Raw genomic sequence first — 22915 nt, 5'->3', positions numbered from 1 at the left:
ACCATCTCCTTCTCTCTCTCTCCCTGTCTGGCCCGTCTCTCTTCCTCCTTGCTCTCTTACTCCCTCCATCTCTCTCGTCTCTTGCTGCCGCCCTCTCTCCTGCTCTTTCTCTCTCTCTCTCTTTCCATCTCTCTGGAAAGAGAGCTTCTCCTATTCATTGACCAACAGAGATGATAATGTTTTGCTCAGGTCAGTTCCCACGATTCACTGTTGCATTCTGCTCATCCAGTCTTACACACTAAATGTTCTGCTTGGATCTATGCACAGGTCTGTCCTACATTCTTCTCTTTCATCCCTAATAAACCAATGTGTGTGGATGTGACAGAGGAACAGCTAAAGGAATCGATTTGCACAATGTACAAAAAACAAACAATCTTTCTAGTTTCTTTAATTTTCAGATAGGTTCAATTTTCAATGTAGTTAAAATGTAGGGAAATTTTATGTTTAATTTGCAGCAGCCTATTGTCCCATGGAACAGGTTCCTGTTGTTGGTGTGTTTATCTGTAATGCCAGCTGCCCCCTCTTGCTCACCCTGGTGCATCCATCGCTGGGGTGGCTTATATTTGTAACAACTGTATTTTCAACAATAAACTAAATCACTGTTGTTGCTCCACACTGATAGACCTTCAGATAGATGTACAGGAAGACCCCAATTCATTCCCTTTCACTTCAAACTATTCGATTGGTGTTAATGTGACCACATTCTGGTCAGAAGTTGGATCAGCAGTAAGTGACTGAACTCTGCCCTGTAAATCTCAGTGATAGGCACATCGATCATAACATCCCGTTATTCCAGGTTTAACTGGAATATGGGAATGGGGGCCAGGAAATGATCACAACTTATTCTGACATACCACACTCCCTCCATTCCCTTCCTCAAAACAAATCTGAAATCACCAACAGGGTTTTACACTGATATCAGACTCAAGGAGCAATGACGTGCTGTAAAGCTGAGATACACACCCACAGACAGCAGCACGTAACAGACACACTCACACGGTGTCGTGTTTACTGTGGGATCCTGACTGATCCTGTCTCTGAACTTAGACCTCACTCAGTTCAGTTTTGAACTGTCACTGTGAGGAAAAGGCATATGTGGGAGAAATTAATGTTACGATTTCAGCCTCCGGAGTCTGTGATTGGCCAAAGCTTATTTCAGGTGTTTGATAGCAGACACTGCACAGTGCAATCCCAACTTCTGGGTCTTCACCAACAGAGTGAAGAATGAATATCTCAGATTGCAATGATTGAGTCCCAGCAGCTTTCAGATTGTGATCTGTTTGGAATCTTGTAAACTCAACAGATTCCAGATCAAAGGCCCTCAATCCAGACTACAGTGAAGAGTCATTGTTTGAAAGTTCACCCAGCCAATCAGCTAAGAGAGGGATAGCTCATTTCTAAACCACACACCAGACAGAGACTGAATCTTCTTCATCTTTATTCCATTTTCCAGATTGATACTGACAAACAAAAAGACTGCAATTAACAGCCCAGACAGAGGAAGCTGCACAAATCCACAGCCATGTGAATGGAGCTTGAGGAAAACACTTGTGGAGCTTTTCTCAATAACATGAGAGTTGTGTCATTTTAAGCTGTGACAAAACTTTAAATTGGAACTGGCAGCTGAGCAGGAAGGAGTTCTGGCTTACTGAAGCACAGACTTCTGAGGTTCAGACTGTTCTTGTACAGCTGACAGTCTTCAGCAACTTTGAGAGACTTTACTTGGCATCACACTTCAAAACTGTCTCCATCAAAAACTTCCAGGACAGGGACAGCATGGGGCGAGAAACAGAGTAAAGCGCCCTCTACACTGTCCCAATGACCTACCTTAACCCCTGAACCTCAGAAGGGTCTGCAAACCAGCCCTGAGAAGGAAGAGAGTTGAAATTCTGTGCTGACAATGACCTTTGTCCTGCCAGCTCAGCCCTGTTCTATTTAAAGTTGTGTCCCCTCTGTGGACTGTCTCAAACACACTACACACATTCTGATCTCCTGATGGTCTTGCTGAGGGGAGAGGGGAGGGTGATGTGGGTGAGGGCACAGGAGAAGCGAGCGTTGGACTCCCAGTTGGAGCCAGAGAGGGTCAGCATGCTGCTGACTCTGTAGGTGCTGTCCGAAGCTCACAGGTAGTTGCTGGTCTGAACCCCGTCTGAAATGACTGCACCATCCTTCTTCCACTGTACCACCAGCTCATCAGGATAGAAGTGATTGGCGAGGCACACCAGGGTGGCAGTGCCCTTGGTCTGAACCTGCTTCGGAGAAGGGGTCAGCAGGGTCAGCTTGAGCTGAGACCTGTCACGGCCTGAAAGACAAGAGAAGCAATTTTAATCCCTACCATTCAAAAGATTTTAACTTTCCAAACATTCACTCACAAAACAATCTGTTTGAACATTTGCAGCCAATGCAGAACAAACCTAACAAAAGAATGAATGTTTATTAAAATTCCTTGTTGATGGAGGACATTGAAATCCCCACCCAGAGTGCATTCTGTGCCCTGACCACCCTCAGTGCTTCCTCCAAGTGCTGTTCAACCTGGAGGAAAGTCTGATTTTTCATCCGAGGGAGGGCAGTATGTGGTAATCAGTGGGAGGTTTCACAGCAACATCCAGTACTGAAGAGGCCATTTGCCCTATCAAGTCTGCACCATGAATGCTTCACTAAATCTGCTCTCTGCCCCCTTTCTTGAACTGGGCCCATAACATTGAATGTTGGGATATTTCAGGGGCTCATCCAAGTACATTTGAACAGTTGTGAAATTACCCACCTGCTCCCCTCCCAGGCAGTGTATTCCACTTCCCCAGCACTGGGTGAAAAAGCCTCAACTTTCTCTGCTCCAGAAAAAACACCCTGAGCTTGTCCAGTCCCTCTTCATCACTGAAATGCTCCATTCACAGGGAGCATCCTGGTTAATCTCCTCTGCACCCCCTCCAGTACAATCACATCCTTCCTATAGTGTGGAGACCAGAACTACGCACAGTGCTCCAGCTGTGGTCTAACCAAAGTCCTGTACAACTCCACCATACCCTCCCTGCTCTTATAACCTATATCTGAAATGATAAAGACACGTGTCCCATAAGCCTTCATAACTGCACGGTTAACCTGCTCTGGCACTTTCAGGGATCTATGGACAATCATCCCAAGATTCTGCTGTTACTCTGAGATTCCTCATGCCCTGTCTTTTATTGAGTAGTCCCTTGTCTTGTTACTTCCTGCAAAGTGCATCATCTCTCATTTTAAGGCTTACATTCAGGTTGCCTCTGATCTGCCCATCTGACCAATCTGGTTATATCCTCCTGTAACATAAAACTTTCTTCCTCACTGTCGACCTTCTGGCTGATCTTCATGTTATCCACAGTTATCCTCGCCTCCCCTATTCTAATTGACATTGTTCCTAGATTTCACAGTGAGGGAGCCAGCACTGGTCCCTGTGATATCCCACTGCACACTGGGCCCAGTCACTCAAACAGCCTTCTCCTATCACCCTCCGTTACCTGTCACAAGTCTAAGTTTGGATCCAACTTCCTAACTTATATCCCATGGGCCTTTACCTTCTTCATCCATCTCCCACGTGGGGCCTTGTCAAAGGCCTTGGTGAAATCCACGTAAACGGCATCAACTGCACCTCCCTCACCTACACATCTGGTCACCTCCTCGACATAATCCCAGTAGATTTGTTGGCCATGACCTCCCTCTGTAAAAGCCACGTTGACTGTCCCTGAAATTCATTCTACCTTCAGAATTTTCTCCAATCACATTCCTAACACTGATTTGAGACTCACTGATTTCCTTGGCCATGTTTGATCTGATGCCATGAGACATTGTCCAGAGTGAATGTTGGGGACTCCCAGGCTCATTCCCTCCCAACTGTATCCCACTGTGTCATCGCCTCTGCTGGGTCTGTCCCGCTGGTGGGATAGGACATACTCAGGGATGGTGATGGCGCTGTCTGGGACATTATCTGTAAGGTCTGATACTGTGAGTATGGCTGTGTCAGGCTGTTGTTTGACTTCTCTATGAATTTGGCACCAGCACCAAGATGTTAGTAAGGATGGCAGAGCAGGATAGACAGGCTGTGTTTGATGGTGTTTCTGATGCCAAGGTCGGTGCCAGGTGGTCTGTCCAGTTTCATTCCATTTTTGAGAGTTTTCGGTGATTTTTACAATGGAGCAGCTCACTCGGCCATTTCAGAGGGTGGTTAAGAGTCAGCCAGATTGCTGTGGGTCTGGAGTCACATGTAGGTCAGACTAGGTAGGGACAGCAGATTTCCTTCCCCAAATGACATCTGTCCTTTGCCTCAATATGTCTTTAACAAACCTCCGATCACCCACAGATCAGGGGCCACTATTTAAGAAAGGAAAAGTCAGAGAATTATAGAGTGGTCAACCTGATATCAATGGTGGGAAAGTTGTTGGAGAGAATCCTGAGGGACGGGATTTACATGTGTTTGGAAAGGCATGGACTGATCAGGGATAGTCAACCTGGCTTTGGAAGTGGGAAGTTATGTCTCACCATCTTGATTAGTTTTTTGAAGAAGTAATGAAGAGGATTGATGAGGGCAGAGCAGTGGACATGATCTATATGGAGTTCAGTAAGGCATTCAAAAAGGTTCCTCATGGTAAGACTGGTTAGCAAGGTTAGATGGCATGAAGTACAGGGTGAACCAGCTACTTGGACACGGAACTGGCTTGAAGGTTAAAAACAGAGGATGGAGGTGGATGGGTCTTTTCAAACTAGAGTACTGTGACCAGTGGTGTGCCACAAGGATCGATGCAGTGTCCATGGCTTTTCATCATTTGTATAAATGACTTGGATGTGGAGGAATAGTTCATAAATTTATAGATGGTGATGGAAATTAAAATTATAGGGGCAGTCGAAGGGTTAAATCTCACAATGATCAGCAGGATGTTGTACTGATTTATGGAGTGTTACAATAATCAATAGAAAGCTGGGCCTTAATCGAATGAAGTGCTTGAGCATAGGTCAAGGAAGTGTAGAACACTGGTAGTACACCTAGGTTAGCTATTAATGGCAGCTTAATTGCTTGTGACAGATGTAATAATAAATAAGAAACTTGGATACAGGCACAAGATGGCTTCTTGATGCAAATTAGCAACAAAATGGCTTCTAGGCTGCAAACTGTTTACTAATTCTGCTAAAGCTACATAATTCACTAATCCTCAGGCCTCTGCAAAGAAAGATAGTAGACCATGCACCTTTGAAAATACTGCAGTAACCTGATAAGATAGAGAAGCACTAACCGCTCTGACTGACCTTCAAGTGGCTCTTTGTCGTAAGATAGAAATGATCTAAGAGTAGTGACATAAGTTGTTTACCAATTACTACCATTGGGCATGCTGATAATTTGAAGAAAATAGGTTAGCAAAAAGGTATAAAAAGTAATGAGCCCCGAGGATCAGGGTGATCGGGAAACCATTTTCTGATTGTCACATCTTTTGTTTGCAAATAAAAGTTTAACTTCCTGAAGAATTCCCTGTGTCTCCTGAGTTTCTCCATTACAGATTTGGCACAACGAGCAGGGTGGTGAAGAGACCTACCTGTAGAGGGGCGGCAGCAACAGGGTGCTTCCCGGTCCACTGGGGACACTCCTGAGACTGGCAGAATAAGGGTTCACCCAAAACAGAAAAAAAGCATTTTTGTTTCTAATTCGGGCTATATTCTGTTAATTTGGGGGGCCCTCGGGGACTTGGAAGTGCGGGAAGCTGTTGAATGGTCTCTGAGACCCAAAGATCCCAACAGCGGGAAGTAATTTAAAGTTGAAGGAGACGTGAAGACTGTTCAAGAAAGCTGCGCAGTGGGGTGAGGAACAAATAAGTGGGAAACGAAAAAGATCGGTTGAAGTAAAATTCCACGTGGTGTAAGTAAATCCCTCTGGATACCGCCTCATAGGAAATGAGGGTCTGGACGGGCAGGGCAGAGAGTTCTATGGATACTGCCTCACAGGTAGCGAGGGTCTGAATGGGCAGAACCGGTGTATGTAAGTCCCTGTGGATACCGCCTCGCAGGAAGTGAGGGCCCAAACTGGCAGGGCAGAGAGTTCTGTGGATACCGCCTCACAGGTAGCGAGGGTCTGAACAGGCAGAACAAGTGAAGGTGAATGTGCTGTTTTGAAAGTATTATTGAATCTGGTTTAAATTAAAGGGGGATAGATCATTAGTAATTGGCTGGAACAAGACAGCAAGGAACAGTAGCAGTTTTAGAAATAGTATCAGATTACAGAGCTCTGTAGAGACAACTTTTTGACAGTTGGACTTAGTAACTGTCAATGAAGCACTATTATATACTGATGGTATTTGATATACTGTACAATCGCGCCTTGTAGCCTGCTTTAAGAGAGTTATAAAAATGCCTTTGTATTAACCTGTGGTGTGCAGCTCCTCCAAAGAAAACAGAAACGCTCAACTTCTGTGTTTCCAGATGCTCTGTACCAGGCCGCATTGAGAAATAAAGAGTTGTCTTAGACAGCCAGACCAACTGCAAGTGCTCATCGACCGATTGCGGAATTGTGAGGCCCCACCGGGGGTCAAGGTTTTCAAATGGTACCGTGACTTGGATTCGGTACGGACGGATTATGGACAGTGGTGTAAGAGCCTGGAGTCCTCCACTATTGAGTGTAGAGGAATCGGCCAGCCAGATGTGAGTATTTTTTTCCATCTGATTTTCCTCTCATTCAATGTAATGGTTGACTCGACCTTTCGCTGCCTATAGTCTAAGTCCAGCCCGAAAAAAACATCGGTCTTGGAAAGATAAGAGGGAAATTTTAAATGTGTAAAGAGGGTTTCAGGGATTCCATTTAAAGGTCTGGGACCTACGGATCGGGGATCCAAATAGAGTCGAGGACTCTAACATTGTGAAGTGAGAGACAAACATAGACAAATCGGCGATCTGAGTATTGAAGACTTTAAATGAGTCGAGGACTCAAATCTGTTCAAATTGGCATTGTTTAAAGTAATTTCTAAATTAGTCTGTGAAAGTCGACACTAGGGAGTATCGCGACATATTATAATGAGACTGTCAAGGTCTTTGGAGTAGTGAAGCTTTTTGTGGAAGTCGTTAATTTACTGTTTGTTGACAGATTGTTGATTAGTAAAAGTTTTGGGTCGATATTATAACGGAAACTTGTTTAAGATGGGTAATAATATAGATAACACAGAAGATCCATCTTCCTCACTGGTGAAACTATGTGAAAAGCATCTGGATGAATCTGAAGCTCTGCGTAAATTTTCTGGTGCCTTGATAACAAATTAGGGAATGAAATTTGGACCGTTGGGGGAACTTGGGATGTAGACAAATGCATAAAAGTGAAAGAAGCAATTTGATAATGCAATTCGGGGACAAAATGAAAAACTTTAATATCCACGTGGAGAAGAAAACTGCTGAGGAAATAACAACCAAATCTAAACTGGCGAGTTGAGATAATAATGCACGTCGAAGAGGGATCAGAGTATGTGATCATGAGGAAAGCATTTAATTGCGGGAGGTATTGAAGCAGCAGTGTGGGGAATAAAGCAGAACAGGGTAGATTGAGAAAGGAAATGCAGAATAAAGTATTAGGAGTGAAACGCCAGGCTGAATTACCGTATGGAAATAAAAAGGAGCTACCTCCTGACATATCTGGCTTGCTGATGTTGTTCTGAAGTAATGACATAAATGAATAAGACAAGTAGGACTGGAGAAGGAAATAGGCAACTTAAAATAAAATGCAATGCAGATTATGTGAAAGAGTTGAACATGCAGATCCCCCCAAAAAATTCTACTGTTAACCAAGATCATGAGAGCATTGACAAAAAGAAGGAGGGCAGGATTTTTTAAAAATTCACTGGGGAGGCCTGAAAAAAAACGTCCTCAGGTACACCCATCCAGAATACTCTGTATGTTAAAAACCTTTTCCAGGCAATCCTCCTCCCTAAACAATTGGCTATTATCAAATGCGTTGCCCATGCCTCCGATGATTCTGTGGTTACTTAGGGTAAAGCTCGGGTTGATCAGGCTGCCGCAGATCAAACTTTTATTGTGCCCTCTATTAGCAAGCAGGTAATAAATTGCTTGGGATCAGAGATAATGGGAACTGCAGATGCTGAAGAATCCAAGATAACAAAATGTGAAGCTGGATGAACACAGCAGGCCAAGCAGCATCTTCATCAGAGAGAAGGGTCTAGGCCCGAAATGTCAGCTTTTGTGCTCCTAAGATGCTGCTTGGCCTGTTTTGTTCATCCAGCTTCACACTTTGTTATCTTATAATAAATTGCTTGCCTTCCTTGAATACGATGGGCATGCCAGATATGGTCACTGTTCAGTGTTTACAGGGGGACGCCCCTGGCTCTGAAAAATGATTATGGAAGACTCATGGGTATTCATGCTCTGCATCAAAAGGCCTCTGGGTTAGTCCACTTGGCCAAGTGTGTATATCTGATGCTTTGTTACCAATGCCTATTGACTGGTCAAGGAGTTTGGTGCGTAACAGGAAAACTCTCTTGCCAGAGTCTATCTGAATGCATTCAGCTTGATTTTATTGAATTGTTGCGTGTATATTGCTATAGGTATTGTCTTGTTATTGTTGATGTATTTAGTAGATGGATTGAGGCCTTTCTAACCACTAATAATAAAGCCTTGACAGTGATAAAATTTTTAAAAAAGTGACATTGTAAAAATTTCTGAGAAATGGGCAAAAAGAACTGAGAAGTTATTGACTAAATGGTCAAAAGAGGGTACCCTTGATATTAACATATGTGATGAAATGGAAGGGTTAATTAAGAACTACAGATCAACAGATAAATCGTGAAAAAGAAATAAAAAAGAGAATAGGAGATGGAGATATTAAAACTATTTAGCAAAGAAGGGGACGAATTGAGAAAAGCGTACCAGGCACCAGTTGTGACCAGGAAGGGTGCCAAAGAACAGGTTAATCAGACTATAGAAGTAGAAGAACCAGAAAAGAAATCCTCCCTATACCCAAGCTTGGAGGGGCTGGGTAGACCCACTCCCTATGCAGACAGTGAAAATGTGAGGCAATAAGGGGAATAATGGAGAAAGAGGGAGAACTAGAATAGGAAAGGGGTGAAAAAGAGAAAAATACCTTAAAGGAAAAAGAGAGGCAGAAAGTAAGGTAAGGCAGGAAGAAATGAAAGCTATACAGCATGAACAGCAGGAATTAAGACAAGAAATTAATATATTGCAAAGATTAAGGGAACAAAAAGAGTATGAGGAGTTGCTGGATAGTAGGAGGAAGGCATGGCAGGGAGGAATGGAAGTGATATAAAGGTAAAAGAAGAAGAAGAGAAACAGGCGAAAGGAGGGACCCAAGTAGGAAAAGTGAGTAAAGGATCGGATGAATTGGAGATAGAGTCAGAATCAGAATCTGAATCTGATGAGGAAACAGAATGTGACAGTTGTAGTAAAGGGCAGAAGCTCCCACAAGGAAAGATGCTGCCATTACTTATTAAAGGGAAGAAACAGCCACAATATGTTCCTTGGGGAGCTCAGGATCTGGAAGGGTTGAGAAATGCGCTCCCCAGTTTACATGAGACAGCAGGGAAGTGGATCAGAGCTTTTGAAGATGACACCACAGGACGATTGTTGGCTATGGGAGATTTGAAGGCATTGCAGGCAAGGATAGTGAGTCTCCCGAAGTTGAAAGAAATAATGGACCGAGCCGGTTTGAAAAATGTGGTGGACAACCCGATGGTGGACGGCGTCGGGTTTGACCAAGTGAGACAGAAGGTATGGCAGGCCCTCACAGACTGTTATCCACCTAAGATGGACCCTCAAACTAAAAAAGGGCACAAAATGGGAGACAGTGAAAACCCAGCAGATCATTTAGAGAAGCAGTTGAGAAAATGGAAGTGGGAGACGGGACTGGACATCAAGGGTATTAAGTTGCTGACTGCAATGTTTTGAAACGCTGTCATTGATGCAATGCCCACTCAAGTCAGGTCAAAATTTGGAGGAAGTGGTGCGACTGACAACAATGGGCCACCAAGAGTTCAGAGACCACCTAGCCCATGTAGTTGAAAAGTACCAAAAAGACAAAGAGAAACTGTCTGAGCAGCTTGAAGAGGTGCAGAGAAAACTGGCACAAATGCAGCTCGAAGAGCTCAAAAAGAAAGAAAAAGAAAAGAGCAAATAGATACTACCTGTGAGAACTGACTCAATGGGTGATGCAAACATGAACCGTATGCCAGCACAAGGGGGGGGGGGGTCCCTCGCATTGCCGGGCAAGGTCTCGAAACTCCCATGCCAACAATAGACGTCCCTAGGGAAGGTTTCCCACAGACACAATATCCAGGACATGGGAAAATTAATCAGCAACCCAGACAGAACTGGGGTCCACAAGAACAGGGGCACAGGGGTGGGGGAGCGAAAACACGGCAGGAAACCAATTCCAAGGGGGGCCAGGATTAGTGTGCTGGGAGTGCTACCAACCAGGCCACCTCAAAAAGAATTGCCCTACTGGAACTGGCCCGCCCCGACACATAACAGACCTAGGTGTCAGGAATACCCGACAGACCCAAACCAAATGCCTACAAGCCCAGCAGGACCCATTAATCCTTAAGGGATGTGCTAGGGGTGCCCTGAGAACCTGGATGGGAAGGGATTGTATCCTGCAATTACATGGGAGGCTGACCAAGAACCAATTGTACACGTTAATATAGAGGGACGGTTGACGCCGGTGATGATAGATACTGGAGCCACATATACTTGCGTGCAACTGCAGTATGCCACCCAAATGTCAAGCAAATTTGTTAAAACTGTAGCGTTCTCGGGGAAAGCACAGCTAACTTGATTCATGGGTCCAGTAAATTTAGAAATGGAAGGCAAAAAGATAGCCTTGCCGATACTAGTGTCCAAAGGGATACCAATTAATTTGTTAGGTAGGGATGCTTTACTGAAATTAGAATTGAAATTAGAATATACACAGCAGGGTTCCTGTGTAGAAAAAGCAAATACACAGTTAGTAATGCAGAAAACTAGAGATGTCAATGTGTATTGGATAGGTGATGTAGCCTGTTACATTCAGTATGTTTGGGAACGATGGGAGACAGAAGTATTAACAATGTTACCGAGGGCAAAACCACCTAAGTCTGAGTTGCACTGCACAGTAATAGGTGATGAGACTCAGGATAAGGTATTGGAGAAATGGTGGTGGTGTAGGGTTGACACTCCGCAGCATTTAGTGGGTGAAGCTATAATAATAGGAAAACAGGGAGCAGGGTTACAAGTTAGGAAGAACAAATTTTTTGGAAAAATGGTACAATGTGCCAGGAGCCGCACCCCATGTGGCACTACTAGTGAATGAGGGGTACCAATCTAAAGACCTCAGGCCCATGACTAAACAAGCAGAAACAGTTAAGGATTGGCAAATAATAGCAACAGGAGTTAGGAAATCTGGGGATGACGGTTATGTTAAAATTATAGTACACATTGATATGGTAGGGAACCCAAAGGAGGTAGAAAAAACTCGTCAACGGAATAACCCTGTAACAGTGAGTGAGAACAACCAACAGCAGGATGAACGGTTGAACACATTGCCTTCTAGTCAGTGGTCACAATGTGACACAGATGTGGGGAAGTGAAGTCAACAAACCCAGTGGAAATTAAATTGTAACTGGAAGCCACTCTGCCTAGAAGACCACAATACCCCCTGAGGCCAGAGGCAGTGGAGGGAATAGCAATCATTGCACCCCAGGTGCAGATAGACCCACAGCCAACAATAGAGGACATCACTGAGATTCTGAGAGCGGCCACCCTAGCAGAGCAAACATTATGGAAGCAAAGGGGGCCAGGCAGAATCAAGAGGGCTTGTGGAGTACAGAGGATGGCCTATGGGTGGCACCCACCCCTTTGTTGACAATTCTTATTTCAGAAGCACATGAACTAGATCACTGTGCAAGAGGAGAAGTTATAAGGAAAATAAAACGGGATGGGTTCTGGTCGCCCTACTTGCAGGCTTCAGTGGAATATATGCTATCACAATGCGAGGTGTGCACCCAGTACAACATCAGAAAGGGTCAGCCGCCCCTATAGGACACATACCAGAACCTGAAGGACCATTTTAGCACTTAGTGATTGACCACGTTGACATGATAAAGAAGGTGAGAGGGAAAAAGTACATGTTAATGATACAGCTTTTGTGCTCCTGAGATGCTGCTTGGCCTGCTGTGTTCATCCAGCCTCTGGATTCTCCAGCATCTGCAGTTCCCATTATCTCTGTTAATGATAATTGACAGGTTCAGCAGATGGGTAGAAGCAATTCCATCCAAAGATTTGGGAGCAGGAACAGTATTAAAATTTCTGACGAATGAAGTTATCCTGAGGTTTGGCATACCATCTGGAATCAGTTCAGGCAATAGGTCTGCCTTTGTACAAAAAGTAAAGTTGGTTCTGCAAGCTTTAAGGATCAAACAGAGGTTTGGATAGGATTTAGCAAAAATGCTGAGTGGATTAGTTACATCTATTACAGCCAACAAAGATTTATTAACTACTAAAATCCAGACAGGTTCTGGATTGGATGTTAGCTGAGAAAGGAGGAGTATGTGTAATGTTTGGGGAGCACTGGTGCACCTTTATACCTAACAATTGCAGTCCAGAGGGGTCTTTTACTAAGGCACTGGGGAAGCTGAAGAGGTTAAGGCAGGACTTTAAGGACAACGCAGGTTTTGGCCATCAGGTTTTTGATTGGTTGGATCACATCTTAGGTGGATGGGGGGCTTGGTTTGCCAAGGTTGGAATTATTGTAGGTATTGTACTACTCATCATCACTTTTGTTTTTTGTTGTGCCTTATCTTTTATTAAGTCTCTTTTAGTGTGTATTACCACATGGCAACTCTTGGTTCTTCCAACAACACCCAGAACAGCCACCTCCTCTACAAGTGGTGCACCACTCTACTACTACGATCCACATCTGCTACAGTGCAGGAGGTGTGCTCGAAAGAAAACGCCAAAGTCACTTCTGCAGGATGTGCGGTCTTTAGACTGTGAGGGTCCATGGGTCTTTTTCCCTGTTCTAGCTTTTGGGAGACAGACTTTTGGCCCAGTGGCCTCCAGGACCAGGGGAGGAACCCTTTATGCATCAGACCTCAAAATTTAATTTGGTCCGTGTTGGGTTCTACAAGGTTTTCATTGGCACACAGGAGGTCTGTACTTATTAGTTTCTTCTTCTGAGTGAGACCAAAAGGTCTCAAAGGGGGGAATGATGGAAATTAAAATTATAGGGGCAGTCGAAGGGTTAAATCACACAATGATCAGCAGGATGTTGTACTGATTTATGGAGTGTTACAATAATCAATAGAATGTTGTACCTTAATAGAATGAAGTGCTTGAACATAGGTCAAGGAAGTGTAGAACACTGGTAGTACACCTAGGTTAGCTATTAATGGCAGCTTAATTGCTTGTGGCAGATGTAATAATAAATAAGAAGCTTGGACACAGGCACAAGACGGCTTCTCGATGCAAATTAGCAACAAAATGGCTTCTAGGCTGCAAACTGTTTACTAATTCTGCTAAAGCTACATAATTCACTAACTCTCAGGCCGCTGCAAAGAAAAATAGTAGACAATGCGCTTTTCAAAATACAGCAGTAACCTGATAAGATAGAGAAGCACTAACCGCTCTGACTGACCTTCAATTGTAGGTGCAATGACTGTTTGTCATAAGATAGAAATGATCTAAGAGTAGTGACATAAGTTGTTTACCAATTAATACCATTGGGCATGCTGATAATTTGAAGAAAATAGGTTAGCAAAAAGGTATAAAAAATAACAAGACCCGAGGATCAGGGGCGATTGGGAAACCATTTTCTGATCATCACAGATTTTGTTTGCAAATAAAAGTTTAACTTCCTGAAGAATTTCCTGCGTCTCCTGGTAGTTTCTCAACTACAATGGCACCAAAATTGGAGGTATAGTGGACAGCAAAGAAGGTTACCTCAGAGTACAAGGGGATCTTGTTCAGAAGGGCCAAGGGGCTGAGGAATGTTCGATGGAAATTAATTTAGATAAATTTGATTTGGTGTATTTTGGAAAGGCAAATCAGAGCAGGGCTTTTACTCTTATTGGTAAGGTCCTGCAATGTGCTGCTGAACAAAGAAGCCTTGAAGTGCAGTTTCATATTTCCTTGGAAATGGAGTTGTGGGTGGTTAGGATAATGAAGACAGTGTTTGGTAAGCTTCCGCTTATCGGGAAGGGCAATGGGTATGTATTTGGACCATATCCGGTCATCTTCAAGCTGTATAAGACATTGGTTAGGTCACTATTGGAATACTGTGGTCTGTTATGGTCTCCTTGCTATAAGAAGGGTGTTGTGAAACTTAAAAGTGCTCAGGTGAGGTTTACGAGGATGTTGCCAGGTTTGGGGGGATTGAGCTATTGGGAGAGGCTGAAAAGTCTGAGGCTAATATCCCCGGAGCGTCAATGGCTCAGATGTGACCTTACAGAGGTTTATAAAATCATCAAGGACAATGATAGGATAAACTGTCTAGGCCTTTTCCCAGGGGCAGGTTTGTCAAAAACTAGAGGACATAGGAGTAAAATGAGAGGGAAAATAGTTAAAAGGTGCTTTAGGAGCAACATTTTCGTGCAGAAGGTGGTGTGTGTATGGAATGAGCTGCCAGAGGAAGTGGTGGAAGCTGGATCAATTACAGCATTTAAAAGCCATCTGGATGGGTAGATGAATAGGAAGATTTTAGAGGGATACAGGCCTAATGCTGGCAAATGGCACTATATTTATTTAGGATATGGGTCAGCATGGATGAGTTGTGCCGAAGGGACTGTTTCCGTGCTGTACATCATCTCCATGACTCTATAAGTCGACAACTTTACCTGAGAAACTTGGAGCAGACATGGATCAACATACTTCAAGAAGGGTGCCCGTGTAGGAGGTTCTAGATTTCACTTCAAACCTTGCTGTCCATCACTGCGCTGATGTCAAGGGTGAGGTTGCAATGAGCCTCAGTGTCTCGGGGTCAGGTAGGGTTACCGCTCCTAACGACCCTGTGACCCCTGGAAGGTGGGAGCATATGGACAATGGGTGGGGGTTAGGATTAGGAGACTCTGACCTCAAAAAAAGAATTTCCACTTGTGTAGTACCCATCCCCAAATCAGGATGAATTTTGCCCTTCACTTCTGATTATGCAGAGCAACATCATAGAGAACTTCTATAATGAGCAGAAAAACAGATTTTTAGGGATGTTAATTCACGAATAAATATTGACCTGGACCCCAGGGAGACCTGTCCTCCTCCTCTAATAGTGCCATGGCATCACTTATTGCCTCCTGAGAGGGAAGATATCAGATCATGCTAACTGAAAGGCAGTTCCACTGACAGTGCAGCGATCCCTCAGTACTGACCCTCTGACAGTGCAGCACTCCCTGAATACTGACATTCTGACAGTGCAGCATCCCACAGCACCGACCCTCTGACAGTGAGACACTCAGTACTGACCCTCTGACAGTTCAGCATCGCTCTCTACTGACATTCTGATGGTGCAGCAATCCCTCAGTACAGCTCTGCACTGTCAATCTGGAGTAGATTTTCAGGTACAGAATGAGAAAGTCACTACAATGTGGAAGACAGCTATTTGGCCCATCAAGTTCACACCAACCCTCTGAAAAGCATCCCACTCAGCTCCAGTGCCTTTACATACCCTTGCAGCACTACATTTCCGATGGCTGATCCACTGAGCCTGCATTCTATTAAGTGGGATGTGAGGCCATAACATTGTGATTCTGAGGGGAGAGTGCTCTCTCCTCTATCCATCTTCAATCCTCCTCCCCGTCTCTACCTATTTATTTCAGAACCGTCTTCCCCACCACCATTTCTGAAGAAGGGTTTAGGCCCAAAATGTCAGCTTTCCTACTCCTATGATGCTGCTTGGCCTGCGGTGTTCATCTAGCTCCACACCTTGTTATTACAGACAGTGACGGCCTTGTTTGAAAACAAGTCACTGTTGTAATGTCTGGAACATGGCAGCCATTTTGTACACAGCAAGATCCCACAAGCAGCTATGAGACCAAATAGCATTTTTAGTGATGTTGGCTCAGGGATAAATATTGGACTGAGCTCGATCCAAAGAGAAAGCAAATGGAAGTTTTTCCAAAACCTTGGAACACTGAAAGCACTGGAATGTGAGCCGTGCTGTAGCTGTTTATCAGCAGAACTTTGTCAAGTGATAACCAGGGAACAGAGAGAGCATACATCCTGTTCCATTTGGGAACTTCAGGATGTTTCCTGGCCCCTGGAATACCGTGAGTGCAGTAAGTGTGGTCGGTGACAGCAGTTGGAGCTCCAGGTTTTGGAGCTTGAGCAGTAGCTGGTGTCAATTTGGAGAGTCCACGAGGCTGAGAGCTCCATGGAGAGCACCTTTCTAGATGTGGTCATTCCAAAGCTTCAGTGTATGCAGGGAGAGAGGGAATGGGGGAGCAGCAGGCGGTCCAAAAGGACCAGGCAGCTAGTACAGGGGTCCCCTGAGTATATCCCACTCTCCAATCAGGATTCAGTTCGGAATCCTGATGGGCATGATGGTTCATCAGGGGAGTGCAGCCAGAGCCAAGCCCATGGCATCACATGTGGTTCAGCTGTCCAGGGGTGGGGGGTGAGGGGGCACAAGGAAGACTAGAAGAGTGATAGTGAGAGTGGATTTGAGAGTGAGAGCAATCGATAGGTGCTTCTGCAGCTGCAGATGGGAATCCAGGATGGTGTGCTGTCTCCCTGGTGCCAGGGCCAAGATGTCACTGAGCAGTTGCAGAGCACCCTGAGGAGAGAGGGGGATCAGTCAGCAGTTGTGATCCACATCGGTCCCTGTGACAGAGGGAGAAAAGGGATATGGCCCTGCAGTCAGAATTTAGGGAGATCGGCAAGGAATTAGCAGCAGGAGCTAAAAGCTGTGAATTTCTGGATTACTCTCTGTGCCCGACAAAAGAGGAAATAGGAACAGGCAGGTAAGAGAAGTGAATGTTGGTCTGGAAAGAGGCCCCAGGATGGAGGACTTTAGATTCTTGGGACATTGAGACCGGCTCTGGGGGATGTGGGACCTGGACAGACCAGACGGGTTACTCCTGAACAGAACCGGGACTGATTTCCTTGTGGGGTGATTTGCTAGTGCTGTTGAAGAGGGTTTAAACTAACTTGGCAGGATTGTGGGTGCCAGGAGGGAATATCAGAGAGGAACAGCAAGGCCAACAGATTGCTGAGTGCAGTCTATAGGTCACCAACCAGTGGGAAGGATGAGAGGAACAAATCTGCAAAGAATTTACAGGGAGGTGCAGACATCATAGAGTCATTATAATGGAGGACTTTAATTATCTGAATATAGATTGGGAAAATAGCAGTGTGATGGGCAGAAAGGTGCCAGAGTTTTGAGTGTGTTCAGGGGAATTTTCTCCAGCTGTGTGTTTCCAGTCCAATGAGAAAATTAGATCTGCTAGATCTAGATCATGGGGATGAAAAGGCCTAAATAGATCAAGTGTTAGTGAGAGGACGTTTAGGGAACAGTGATCATTGTATCACATGGTTTAGGGAGACAGTGGAAAAGGACAACCCAATGTCCAAATGACTCAATCAGGGAACACCAACTTCAATGTGGTAAGGATATATCGAGTCTGAATCAACTGGGGTCAACTGTTGGCAGGAAAGTCCTGAGGTAAATATTAGGAGATTTAGGTCTGGGAGAGTTGAGGAATAGTTGTGGGAGGAAAGTCAATTCCTGAGCTCTTTTGAGGGCAAAAGTAGCATAATTATGGTAACTAAGCAAAGAGCAAAAGAGAAACTAGGGAGAGAATAGGGACTCTTAAAGATGAACAAGGCCACCTATGTATGGAGTCACAGGAAATGGGTGAGATCCTAAATGGATATTTCGTATCAGCATTTATCATGGAGAAAGACATGGAAGCTTGTGAACTCAGGAAGTAAACAGTAATGTCTTGACAAGAATCCACATTACAGCAGAGAATTTGTTAAAATGCATAAATGTAGGTAAACCTCTGGGAACCTGATCAAATGTATCCCAGGGCACTGAGGGAAGCTGTGGAAGAGATTGATGAGTCTGTTGCTGAGATATTTATATCATCGACAGCCACAAGTGAGGTTCTGACAGACTCAACAGTGGGTAATGTTTGTCCATTGTTTAAGGAAAAGCCAAGGAACTGCAGGCTCGTGAGCCTAAAGTCAAGTGTTTGGTATGTTGTTGGAGGAGATTCTGAAAGACAGGATCTATATACATTTGGAATGGCAAGGACTGATTTGGGAGAGTTGGCATGGTTTTGTGCGTGGAAAATCAAGCCACTGCTGTTTATCATTTAGTTAAATGATTTGGATGAGAAGAAAGGAGGGATTTTTAGGAAGTTTGCAGATGGCACCAAAATTGATGGCATAGTGGACAGTGAAGAAAATTATCTTGGAGTACGATGGGACTTTGATCAATGGATCTAGTAGACAGAAGAATGGCAGATGGAGTTGCATACAGATAAATACGTTTTGGTGAGGCACAGGAGATGGGTGAGAACCTAAACAAATATTTTGCATCGGTATTTACTGTGGAGAAGGGCATGGAAGCTAGGAATCTTGGGAAAATAGTGATATCTTGAAAATAGTTCATATCATAGAAGAGGAGTTGCTAGATGTCTTAAACAACATAAAGGTAGGTAAATCCCTGGGACCTGATCATGTGTATCCCAGAACTTTGTGGGAAGCTAGGGAAGAGATTGCTGGACCCTTGGCTGAAATGTTTGTGTCATTGATAGCCACAAGTGAGGTGCTGGAGACCTGGAGAGGTTGGCTAATGTTGTGCCATTATTTAAGAAAGGGAAATTCAGGGAACCATAGACAGGTGAGCCTGACATCAGTGCTGGGTAAGTTGTTGAAAGGAATGCTGAGGAATAGGATTGACATGCATTTGGAAAGGCAAGAACTAATTTTGGATAATCAACATGGCTTTTGCGTGGGAAATGTGTCTCACTAACTTGATTGAAGTTTTTTGAAGAGGTGACAAAGAGAATTGATGAAGGCAGAACAGTAAACATAGTCTACATGGAATTCAGCAAGGCATTTGATAAGGTTCCACATGGTAGATTGATTAGTAAGATTAGATCAAATGGGATTCAGAGGGAGCTATCCAGTTGGATGCAAATTTGGCTTGAAGATAGGAGAATGAGAGTGGTGGCAGAGGGTTGCTTTTTGGTCTGAAGGTCTGTAAACAAATGTGTGCCACAGAGTTTGGTGTTATGTCCACTGTTTTTTGTCCTTTAAATAAGTCATACAGTTGTTCAATTTACAGATGAAAGCAAAATGTGATACAGTGGATAATGAAGAAGAACATTGATGGCTATGCAGCATTTATTGTCCATCACCAATTGCCCAGAGGGAAGTTAGGAATCAGCAACATTGGTGTGGGTCTGGAGTCACATGTAGGCCAGACCAGGCCAGGATGACAATTTCTTTCCCTAAATGACATAAGTGAACCAGGTGTTTTTTTTGACAATCGATAATGGATTCATGGTAAACATTAGATTTTTAATTCCAGATATTTATTGAATTCAGATTCCATGGCAATATTCGAATCTGGGTCCCCAGAATGTTATCCTGGAGCTTGAATTAACTGTCCAGCAATAATGCCACTAAACCATTGCATACCCTATGTCATAGTAGAACAGGGGCAGACCAGATGGGGCAAGGGGCCAAAGAGGCAGTTGGAGTTCAATTTAGATAAATGTGAGGTATTGCATTTTGGAAAGGCAAACCAGGGCAGGACTTACACAGTTAATGGTAGGGCCCTGTGGAGTGTTACTGAACAAAGAGGCCTAGGGGTGTTGATACATTGTTCCTTGGAAGTAGAGTCGCAGGGAGAGAGTGTGATGAAGAAGGTTTTTGGGATGCTTGCCTTTATTGGTCACTGCATTGAGTATAAGATGTTGGGGCATCATGTGGTGACTATATGGGAGATTGGTGAGGCCACTTTTACAATAATGTGAACAATCCTGATCATCCTTTTGGAAACACGTTGTTCAACTTCAGAGGGTTTACAAGGATATTGCTGGGACTGGAGTGCTTGAGGTACAGGGAGAGGCTGAATAGACTGGGGCTTTTTTCTCTGGTGCGTCAGAGGTTGAGGGGCGATCTTATAGAGGTTTATGAGATCATGAGGGACATAGATAGGGTGAGTATGCAAGGTCTTTTACTTCGGTAGGGACACCCAAAACTAGAGGACATAGGTGTAAGGAGAGAGGGGAAAGATTTAAAAGGGACTTGGGTAATTTTTTTCCCACAGAGGCTGGTGCATGTATGAATGAAGCTTCCAGGGGAAGTTGTGGAGCCTGGTACAATTACAACATTGAAACAACATTTGGGATGGGAATGTGAACAGGAAGAGTTTACAGGGATATGGGCCAAATGCTGGAAAATGGGACCTGATTATTTCAGAATGAATGGTCACTGTTGATAAGTTGGACCAAATGGTCTGTTTCCATGCTGTACAGTTCTATGACTATGAGAGTGTGGAAAAATGGAGACTTTGTTCCCCGAAGTGTAGGAGGCTGATGGGTCACCTGAGAGATATTTAAAAAATCATGAGGCACATAGAAAATGTGAATAATTCAGGAAGAATGTGAATGGTTTGTTGAGAGGGCGGACAATATTCCAAAAGATGATTCCAGTGATGGGGGATGTCAGTTATAACGATAATTTGGAGAAGTTGGGCCCGTCTTCCTCGGAGAAGAGAGGACTGTGAGGAGATTTGAATAAGGAATTCAAAATCAAGAGGGGTCTGGACAGAGTGAACAGGGAGAACACGTTCCCACTCATGATAGGACTGACAGCAAGAAGCCACAGATTGAATGTGATTGTTAAAAAAGAAGCAAAAGTGAGATAGAGAAAACCATTTTCAGCCAGCGAGTCATTCAGTTGTGGGATGCGCTGCCTGACACGTGGTGGAGGCAGCTTCAATTGAAACTTTCTGAAGGGAATTAGGCTGTTATTTGAAAAGGAACAATGTGCAGAGTGACAGGGGGAAGGTAGGAGAATGACACTCAGTGAATTGCTCATTCAGAGAGCCGGTCCTAACAGGATGGGCGGAATGGCCTCCTTGTGCACTGTGACAATTCAGTGAGTGTGTGCTTGAGCAGCGTTAAAGCTGTGGGAGGGGGGAGCTCGGGCCTCACTGTGCTGCTGCTGCTGCTGCTGCTGCTGCTGGGGTCAGTGAGATCAGAGACTGGGACAGGGAGCCAGAGCTCACATCAAACTCTGTCCGTGTCTGTCTCACTGAGACTGACAGGAGGCTACTTACTGATTTCACTCCATGCTGCAGGAATGTGACCACAGGCTGCAAACGGACGCAGCTCCTCTACAGAGTGAGTAAAACTTACTGACTTATATCTTACTGCTTAAAGGGGGCAATGGAACTACAGAAATACAGCTGCACACCCTTTTAGACACAGTGCTTCTCATCAACCATTTCATTCACTGCAGCTCCCCACTAACACCGTCAACAATTCAGCATTTGTGCTTTAGAAAGTTTCAGTATTGAAAGAGTTAATAATGGAGGATAGGGGTTTACTTACTCAGTCGGAGCTTGGTTCCTTTAGCAAAAGTATAGGCTTAGCTGTAATCCTGCCTACAGTAATAGTCAGTGACATCCTCATTCTGAACGTTGCAGATTGTCAGGGTGAAACTGGCCCCTGATCTTCTGCCACTGAATCACTCAGAGACTCCTGTGAATCGATTCGTTGCTTCATAGATCAGGAGAGAGGGTTTTTGTCTTTCTCGCTGCTGGTACCAGGAAACATCATCGCTAATATCTTGATTGGCCGTACAGGTGATGGTTGCGGTCTGGCCCACTCCCACTGACAGCACTGGGGGAGACTGGCTCATGGTGATATCCCCACTGATACCTGAGGGGTCAGAGAGAAACACCGTGAAGTCAGAACAGTCACAGAAAGATACTGTCAAATGAGAGATTGTTGGAGACACTGAGCATTCCTCTGGTTTCAGCATTTTCCCTTCAATCACAAGTCAGTGGAATTGGAGTGAAATGGAGAGGAACTAAAGATTCAAGGTGGAAGGAGAGAGATTTGTACCTGCGACACAGAATGCCAGAGGCCAGATCAGCTGTATGTGTGAAATCATGGTGTGTGCTCCTGTCCCTGTGCCTGGTTGCTGATCAACTCTCCCTTCACTGAGCCCTGCTTTATAAAGCTGCAGCCTGCGAGAGTCTCACTGGCTGTTCCTCAATATATAAATGGCATCAAGCAGAGAGAGAGAGCCACGTCAGCCCCTCACACTTCCCCTTCTCTCTCTCTCTCCCTCACACTCCTTCACTCCCTGTCTCATAACTTATAATTTCTTTCCATTTTTCGGTTGTGCCATCCCTGGCTGGGCTAGCATTCAAAGAGTCACTCACATTGTTGTGGGTGTGGAGTTACGTGCAGTCCTGACCAGCAAAGAAAACCAGTTTCTTTCCCACAGTGACATTTGTGAACCACATGGGTTCTTATGACAATTTCATGGTTACTGTGAGACTCTTAATTCCCAAATTTTAGTTTATTGATTTCAAATTACACCACCTGCTGTGGCAGAATATGTTCCCCAGAATATTCCCGGTATCTTTGAATTAATGATTTAATAATAGTTAGCCATCACCTCCCAGGATCCCTTACAATCTGCCTTCTCCCTCTCACGCACTCTCCTTTCCTGCTCACTGTCACTATCTGTCTATTCTCTCTCTCTCTCACAATCTCCTTTAACACTCAGTATCACTCTCTGTCTTTTCTCTCTCACTTAATCTCCTTTAATGCTCACTGTCACTTTTTGACTTTTATCTCCCTCTCACTGTCTCGAAATAAATTTGACAAATTTGATCCAGAATTTGCTGAGTGAAGGAAGCAGAGGGTGGGGTGTTTTTCTGACTGCACAT

At 44.4% G+C, this 22915-nt stretch overlaps 1 pseudogene; it reads right to left on the bottom strand.

Moving 5' to 3' along the window:
- Positions 1 to 1421: 1421 nt before the first annotated feature.
- On the bottom strand, positions 1422 to 22193 carry LOC125456644 (Ig kappa chain V-V region MOPC 21-like; annotated as a pseudogene).
- Between the last annotated feature and the right edge of the window lie 722 nt (positions 22194 to 22915).

This window comes from Stegostoma tigrinum, chromosome 8 (genome assembly GCF_030684315.1).
Source record: "Stegostoma tigrinum isolate sSteTig4 chromosome 8, sSteTig4.hap1, whole genome shotgun sequence".
Classification (NCBI taxonomy): domain Eukaryota; kingdom Metazoa; phylum Chordata; class Chondrichthyes; order Orectolobiformes; family Stegostomatidae; genus Stegostoma; species Stegostoma tigrinum.
The sequence above is the reverse complement of the archived record's forward strand: the minus strand, read 5'-3'. Positions and strand labels throughout refer to the sequence as shown.